Below are 8,398 nucleotides of genomic sequence, written 5' to 3'. Positions count from 1 at the left end.
AAGGATATATTAATTTTAAAGAATATATAATATATTTTTACCACAATAAATTATTTTTGCGGATGATATAGTCCACATGTTAATTTATTATTAAACAATATATGTATTAAATCAATACGTATTTATTTAACGTATTATAGTAATCAGTATTTATTTTTTAACGTATCGTGGCAATCATTTTAAAAAATTTTGTTGTAAGAAATTCACAACTGCCAAACACATTCAAATGAAACCCAGAATCACACGTACTTCCGTCCTGGCTTGTCTATTGATCGGCTCCCATAATAAATAACAGCTGACTAGCATCTATGTTAACCATCAAATGATCAAATCACAGGAGGACAAAGCTGGTATTGTAAACCTGGATTGTTGGGTGAAGGAAGCAATACGTCTAGTCTCCACAGTGTTCTACATAAAAAGACTCCCATATGAAAAACTACCCTGTCAATCTGAATCTTATGTTTATTTTATTAAAAAATCAAACGCTTAATAGACAAGGACACAAGGTATAACAGTGTTTTAATAAAGTGCAATGGAACATGCGAAAACTTTCCTATCTTTTATTATACATATAAAGGTTTGATGCGATCACTACTATGTACTTTAACTTTTTCGTTATATTGACATACCAATTCAAAAGTTAGTTTCACCGGTAAGATATCATATGATTCATATCATTCGGTTAATTATTCAACTAGTAAATCACAATGGAACCACTTCAATTAAAATTAATTAATTAAATATTTAAAAATAAAACCTATATAAAATATTTAAAAATAGACTACATACACTAAATAAAATAATAGCTTAATATTTAACAAAGTCTGAAATACTATAGCATTCAATCGATTCACTCGTTTAATTTGACTAAATTACATATTCAGCTCAATTACTAACTCAAATTAGTTTAAAGTCCAATTTATCGATTTGTAAAGAGTATTTTTGTAGCCAATGAGTAATAGCTCAAATGGTATAGACTCTCCATACTCAATTAAGAGGTTGCGGATTCGAGTCTCCTATCTTTCCAAATTTTGCTCCATACTCAATTAAGAGGTTGCGGGTTCGAATCTTCTATCTTTGGTAAAAAAAATTACTTTAGATCCCATGCGAATTAAGGTATTGTTTGATGAGTTGTGCTACATGGCTAAATAATAAATACTAGCTAAGTCACAAAAAAGTAGGGGCACCACCACTTCTTCCTTTTCTCTCTTCTTTTTTCCAGCATATTGTTTTCTTCTTTTTCTTGAACTTGGCAAAATTAAAAATTAGAACTTTTGAGAGATTTGATTTTTGAATTTGAATTAGATAATAGTATGTAGAGGTGACAATCAAGGTTATAGACATATGAATAAGAAAGAAATTGAGAAAAAATATTTTGAAGAAATATTTGGAAATAGAGATGCTAAAAAACCAATATCTTTAGTGAAAAAGTCACATACATTTATCCAAAAGGTAGTTTGTTTAAGAGAAAATAAAATAAAAAATCAAATACATAAATTTGTGTTGAAATTTTTGTGTTGTTTCGACTAAATTTTTGCATTATTTTTTGTAGAGTTTTTACTTTATTTTTGTAATAGCTTGTGTTATTTTGTTAATTTCTATATTAAAAAAGAAAAATAATAAAAAACAAAAAATAAAGTTTCTAATTTTTTTTGTCACTTAGTTTAAAATTTGATTGAAAATGATGGTACGCCTAGCTTTTCTTTTTTCCTTATTTTTCATGCTTGATATTTTATACGTAATCTTATCATAATTAAATATTCTTAAATGTACTATGTTATATATAAAGTGGAATGCCAACTTTGAGTGAAGAGTATGTTGCTAACCTTATATAATAGAAATTCCCTTTTCTTGGTGTTTAATTTTTTTAAAATCTTTAATTTTAAAAGTTAATTTAATCTTTTAAAAATTTCAATAATTTAATTTAGTCTCTAAAACATACTTGCGTCAGTTAAGTTGTTCGTTCCATTAACATTAGTTGACATATGAGAAAATTTTTAGTATCACATCCTTGATGTGTCACATGAAGACTGCACATAAATAGTTAGGGAATTTTTTTAGTTTTTTTTATAGTTATTACCGTAAGTTCTCAACCTCAATAAGAAAAGAGGGAGTTTTAGTATGAATAGCAAAAATAAAAACGAAACATACATGACACATATTTTTATTGGGTTTCTAATTTTACCTACTCTATCATATACATTAAAACACCAAACACTAATTATACAATAATTTTTTCGACATTAATATCAAAATTATTGTAAATAAAAAATTTATTATTATTCACCACATACCAAAAAATACTCTTATTCACTTCTAATACTTCTAGTACAATTCTCTTAATTTGCAATATTTCTCCGATTTTTAAATGAAAGTGAAGTCTTTTGGATTAGTTTTTTCAAATGTGTCTAATCTATTAGATAAAATTGTTGAATTTATTTTTCTCAAAGTTGAGCTTCCATTAAACTTGTGATGATCTAATTGTCACTTCAAAAATTGTTGTTCTTTGTTTTAAAAATCAAGGACTCCAGTTGTCCTAGTGCTTCCTCTAACATGCACTGAACTATAATTTTCAGCCCATCTACCATTGCCATGAACTATAATTTTCAGTCCATCCACTATTGCCATTAACTTGGATCTTGTACATACAAATTCATATAATAAAAGCACTATTTTATCTAAAAAAAAAAAAGCACTATTTTATAATTATCATGAAGTAGATATCTTCCAACAGCAAATTTTTGTTTCTCCTAGATAAATTCAAAATATATCCATCATGATCTAGTATGAGAAGTCGAATATGTTCTCTTCACAATGTTTGTTTTTGTCCATTCTAAAGATTAGCGAAGAGTGACGTTTGGAGAAGAGTGAAAATCATAATTATATTTTGAAAAAAAAAAAAAAGTTATGTATTGCACATGATAACTTTAATTCTTTTTTATTTTTTTTCTATCATAAAAAATGCAATCTTCATTCTTCACCGAACTTCCAACTTTACCGTAATATTACCAAATAGTTACAAGAATGATCAATTGGACTCATGTTGATATTTTTTAAGAAGCTAAGTTGAAGCATTAAATTTTTTAAAAACCAATGGAGTAGTGAAGAACATCACGATAAAACAGCCAACAGAATACTGAGGAGCAGCAGGAGTGTGAATTAGAGGATAAGAAATGTGCGGTGAAACACTGTGAGTATTGAGTTGTTTGTGCAAATATACGATTGAGGGGAGAGATAGCTGAGTGAGTGCATTAAAAAAAGAAATTATAAAACTAGAATTAGGATTGCATACACATACAAATGTGGAATCACAAAGAACATAATAATAGAAATAAAAAGTGACGAGTAATTAAGGTATTTTACTTTTAGGTTACCCTCTCAATTCAGCTGATGAAGCCACAAATCTTGCAATCTATCTTTGGAACCATTTCTTTGGAGCATCACCATCTTCAAATTTAAGACCTTTTTTCTTTTTCTCTTTCTTTATCCATGTATAAATACACACATGCTTTGTGTTAGTCTTAATTGGTTCACACTTTAATTTCTTTAAGATTTATTTTTCATCTTAATTATTAAGTGCTTATTATTTGAGAAAGTTCCTCTACTTTAAACTAAGATTGAAAAGTTCATCTTTATTTTTTCATCTTTTGGAGGCGGCGAGAAAGCGGCCTAAAACACTATATGAAAAGTCATCAACTAAATCTATGTAATCTTATTAAAATACAAACTCAAAAGTTAAATAAAAAAAAATCTAAATATTAAATATCAACCTAAGAATTTATCAATCATCAAAATCGGTAAGAACTTGTAACAAAATAATTTAATTTTTAATTTTTATACACGAATATATATAAATTATCCCATCAATAAAACTATAAAAGTAACAACTTAGTTTAACACCACTCTTCTCCCGCTCTGTGTCCGCCACAGTCAAATCACCATCGCCATCGATACTGTCACCAGCCAACTACCGCCAACTCCCTTCTACAGCACTGCAAGAGAGTTCTGAGGTGGTGGTAAAATGTTAAAAGTGAGAGTGGATAGATAATTAGAAATGGCTGTATCTGCGGCTAGGGCCGTCAAAATGGGCTAAATTCATCGGGCCAGTCCGTTTACCCGTTTAAATGGGCGGACTTTGTCTCTAAAATTAAGCCCGTTTAAATTTCGGGCTAAACGGGCTAGCCCGCGAGCTAAACGGGTGGCCCATTTATTTAATATTTTTTTAAAAAAAAGTAGCACTTTTAGCTAATATTTCCCCCAATCCGACCCGAAAATCTGACCCATCAACTAAAAAATATATTTTTTAAATGATTTTTTTACCTAAAAGTGGTATTTTTTGTCAAAATATTTTTCAAAAAATAAAATAAAATGATAAACGGGCTGGTCCGTTTAACCCATCGGGCTGACCATAAACGGTCCGGGATAGAAAATTCTGGCCCGCGAGTAAAGCGGGCTTAAACGGGCCAATCCGTTTAACTCGCGAGCTTAACGGGCCGGATCTAAATGGGCTGGGCTAACCCGTTTGACAGTCCTATCTGCGGCTGTAATTTTATTGTCAAAGACAAAAATATTAAAAAATCTGTTTTGTCAAAAATCACATGTCTTGAAAAATGAACTTTAACTTCGTGCCCACGAAAAAAGACCTCTTCCAATGAAGCAATTTTTTTGAGACCTTATCTTTGACATAAGCAAAAGTCTCTATTTTTTATCTTTAGACATAAAACACGATTAATCGCGCTGAGGAGTACACGAGAAAAATATATTTAATTTCCATTTTCACCGAAAATTCTAATTTATGTGAGTTCTAGTGTAAGATACACTTTGTGTTTATTTTTATTTACTTTATTTTAATGCTGCAAGCCTACTTGTACTATTATGATATATGAAAGAAGGGGTACTCTTTCTCCTTACCGTCAACACGGAACAAGGACAAGGGATTTTGATGAGGTCATTTTTTTTCAAACTACTTGTACTTTGTGTTAAAATTTATTGTTCGAAAACTATTACTAAGTTACGAGTGCGGCTTCCCAGGACTGACCACCTCGAGAGTCCCAGCACATCATTTCATTCACCAATTCTAATCTTTTTTACTTAAGATAATGCATATTCTCATGAGCTATTAGAATATTGTCGGATATTAACCTTCCTTTCAAGAAAGTTCTTTGGGTAAACTTCTTTATTAGAGTCCACTGTATATAGGGTTTTGAAGTATTCCGCCCCATATTTTTTTAACATCTCTGCGTCCTCAATCTAGACCCCTTCATTATTCTTTAGTGTCGTGATCTTATTACTTTTCCTTTTACTATTCGCTTTTTGATAAAAATATCTAGTATTTTTGTCTTCGAAATTTATATTTTTATTCTTAGACATCTGTAACTAATAGCTTTCTTCTTGGATAGCAATATCCATCTCGACAATTAGACTTGTCTTAGAGTCTAATATACTTAGACAAGGGATGTCTTTAACTATAATCTTAATTTTTTAAACTATCTTATAGATGTTTTTTGTCCAGTAAAAAAGTTGTTTTCTCAATCTTTTATATAGTGATTCACATAAAATTCTTATTCCTAATAAAATTGAGATTGATTGCATTTTTTAATGAAATAGAAAATGTGCAAAAGAATGTTTTTGTCGTGTCTACTGGATATAGAAGGATCCTTCTCATTTTTTGAGAAATTGATATGAGTTAATTGTTTTATCATACATTGGAGTCTCTAAGAATAGAAGAAAATAATGTAGCATAATCCTTTGTTATCCTCTGCCATCAGGTCCAAAGGTCTTATTCTTAGAAAAATTACGTTATAGTAGGTTTGGAATTTAAGGAAACCAAAAATTTGAATGCAATAGCGCTGACAAAATTCTCATTACTCCCCCCTTGATATTGAAATGACAAAAATGGCTCTTAAACTCGTATAATTTCTTTTCACTCTTGCTACGGTTAGATCCCATGCGAATTAAGGTATGGTTTGATGAGTTGTGCTACATGGCTAAATAGTAAATATCAGCTAAGTCACATAAAAGTAGGGGCACCACCACTTTTTTTTTCTCTCTTTTCTCCTTCCAGCATATTGTTTTCTTCTTTTTCTTGAACTTGGCAAAATTGAAAATTAGAACTTTTGAGAGATTTGATTTTTGAATTTGAATTAGGTAATAGTAGAGGTGACAATCAAGGTTATAGACATATGAATAAGAGAAAGAAATTGAGAAAAAAATATTTTGAAGAAATATTTGGAAATAGAGATGCTAAAAAATCAATATCTTTAGTGAAAAAGTCACATAACATTTTTTTTTTGGTGACTGAAGTCACATAACATTTATCCAAAAGGTAGTTTGTTTAAGAGAAAATAAAATAAAAAAATCAAATACATACATTTTTGTTGAAGTTTTTGTGTTGTTTCGACTAAATTTTTGTATTATTTTTTGTGATATTTTGTTAATTTCTATACTAAACAAAGAAAAATAATAAAAACAAAAAATAAAGTTTCTAATTTTTTTTGGTCACTTAGTTTAAAATTTGATTGAAAATGATCGTACGCCTAGCTTTTCTTTTTTTCTTATTTTTCATGCTTGATCTTTTATACGCACGTAATCTTATCATAATTAAGTATTCTTGAATGTACTATGTTATATATAAAGTGGAATGCCAACTTTGAGTGAAGAGTATGTTGCTAACCTTATATAATAGAAATTTCCTTTTCTTGGTGTTTAATTTTTTTTTAAATGTTTAATTTTAAAAGCTAATTTAATCTTTAAAAAATTTCAAAGATTTATTAGTCTCTAAAACATACTTGCGTCAGTTAAGTTGTTCGTTTCATTAACATTAGTTGACATATGAGAAAAATTTTAGTATCACATTCTTGATGTGTCACATGAAGACTGCACATAAATAGTTAGGAAGTTTTTTTTTTTTAATAATTGGTACAGTAGAAATAGTAAAAATAAACAACAAAATATACATGAGATATATTTTTTTATTATTTTTTATTTTTACCTATTTTATCATATACACTAAAACACTAAATACTAATTACACAATCATTCTTTTGGCATTATCATCAAAATTATTGTGAATTAGAATTTTATTACTATTCACCACATACAAAAAACTCTTATTCATTTTTAATACTTCTAGGACCATTCTCTAATTTTGCAATATTTCTCCATCTTTAAATGAAAGCGAAGTCTTTTGAATTAGTTTTTTTGAATTGAAGGGTCTAATTTATTGGATAAAATTGTTGAATTTATTTCTCTCAAAGTTGAGCTTTGATGATCTGATTATCACTTCAAAAATTGTTGTTATGTTGTTTTGAAAATTAAGGACTCCAAGTCTCCAATGGTTCTGTAATTCCTTTAACACACTGAACTATAATTTTCAGCCCATCCACCATTACCATAAAATATAATTCAGTCTATCCATTGTTGCCATTAACTTGGATCCTGTATATACAAATTCACACAATAAAAACACCATTTTAATATTATCATTAAGTAGATATCCTCCAACATTAAACTTTTGTTTCTCATTGAAGTGTTCTTTCCACAATATTTTTGTTTGTCAATTCTAAGGATTAGTGAAGATTGATGTTTGGTGAAGAGTGAAGATTATAGTTATATTTTGAGGAAAGTATGCATTGCACGTGATAACTTTAATTTTTTTTTCTATTATAAAAGTGCAATCTTTATTCTTCACCCAACTTCCATCCTCCTCACGGTAACATTACCCAAATAGTTACGAGAATAATTAATTTAACTCATGTTGATATTGTTTAAGAAGGCAAGTTGAAGCATTGAATTTTTCAAAAACCAACTAATTTAAAAATCAATGGAGGAGTGAAGAGCATCACGGTAAAGCAGTCAAAAGAGAACTGAGAGCAATGCAGGTGTGGATGAGAGGTAATGATACGAATGACGGCCCAAGTAACAAAGAGCCGAGTCAAGAGTCAAGAATCAGAGACTAAGAAAGAAGATGAACCGAATAATAGAAATAGGGGTGAAAAGCAAAAAAAAATAGGAAATTTTCAGTATGGATACCATGCATGAGAAATGTGCGTACCAGGAAAATATTGGTACTGGTATTTTTATGTAACAGAATTGGAAGTATGTAGAGGGAAGTGTGGAGCAGCGGTAAGGGAGAATTAATTTTTGGTAATTGAGCGCGCGGACTCGAATAGGGAGAATTAGTTACTGCATCATTCTATTTTTTTTGTTGATTCTCTTCTTATTCATTACACATTATTCAGTTTTATATCCAATTATGTTGATTTATTATTGTCTTTGTTCTGATATTTTACTGTTCTATTGAGCACACTAACAGGTAAGGAATGTGCAGTGAAATAGTGCGAGTATTGAGTTGTTTGTGCAAGTATAGGTGGCAAAGCGGGCCTGTGTGTCCCGCCCC

Source organism: Arachis ipaensis, chromosome B10 (genome assembly GCF_000816755.2).
Source record: "Arachis ipaensis cultivar K30076 chromosome B10, Araip1.1, whole genome shotgun sequence".
NCBI classification, from domain to species: Eukaryota; Viridiplantae; Streptophyta; class Magnoliopsida; order Fabales; family Fabaceae; genus Arachis; species Arachis ipaensis.
This window is presented reverse-complemented; position numbering follows the sequence as displayed.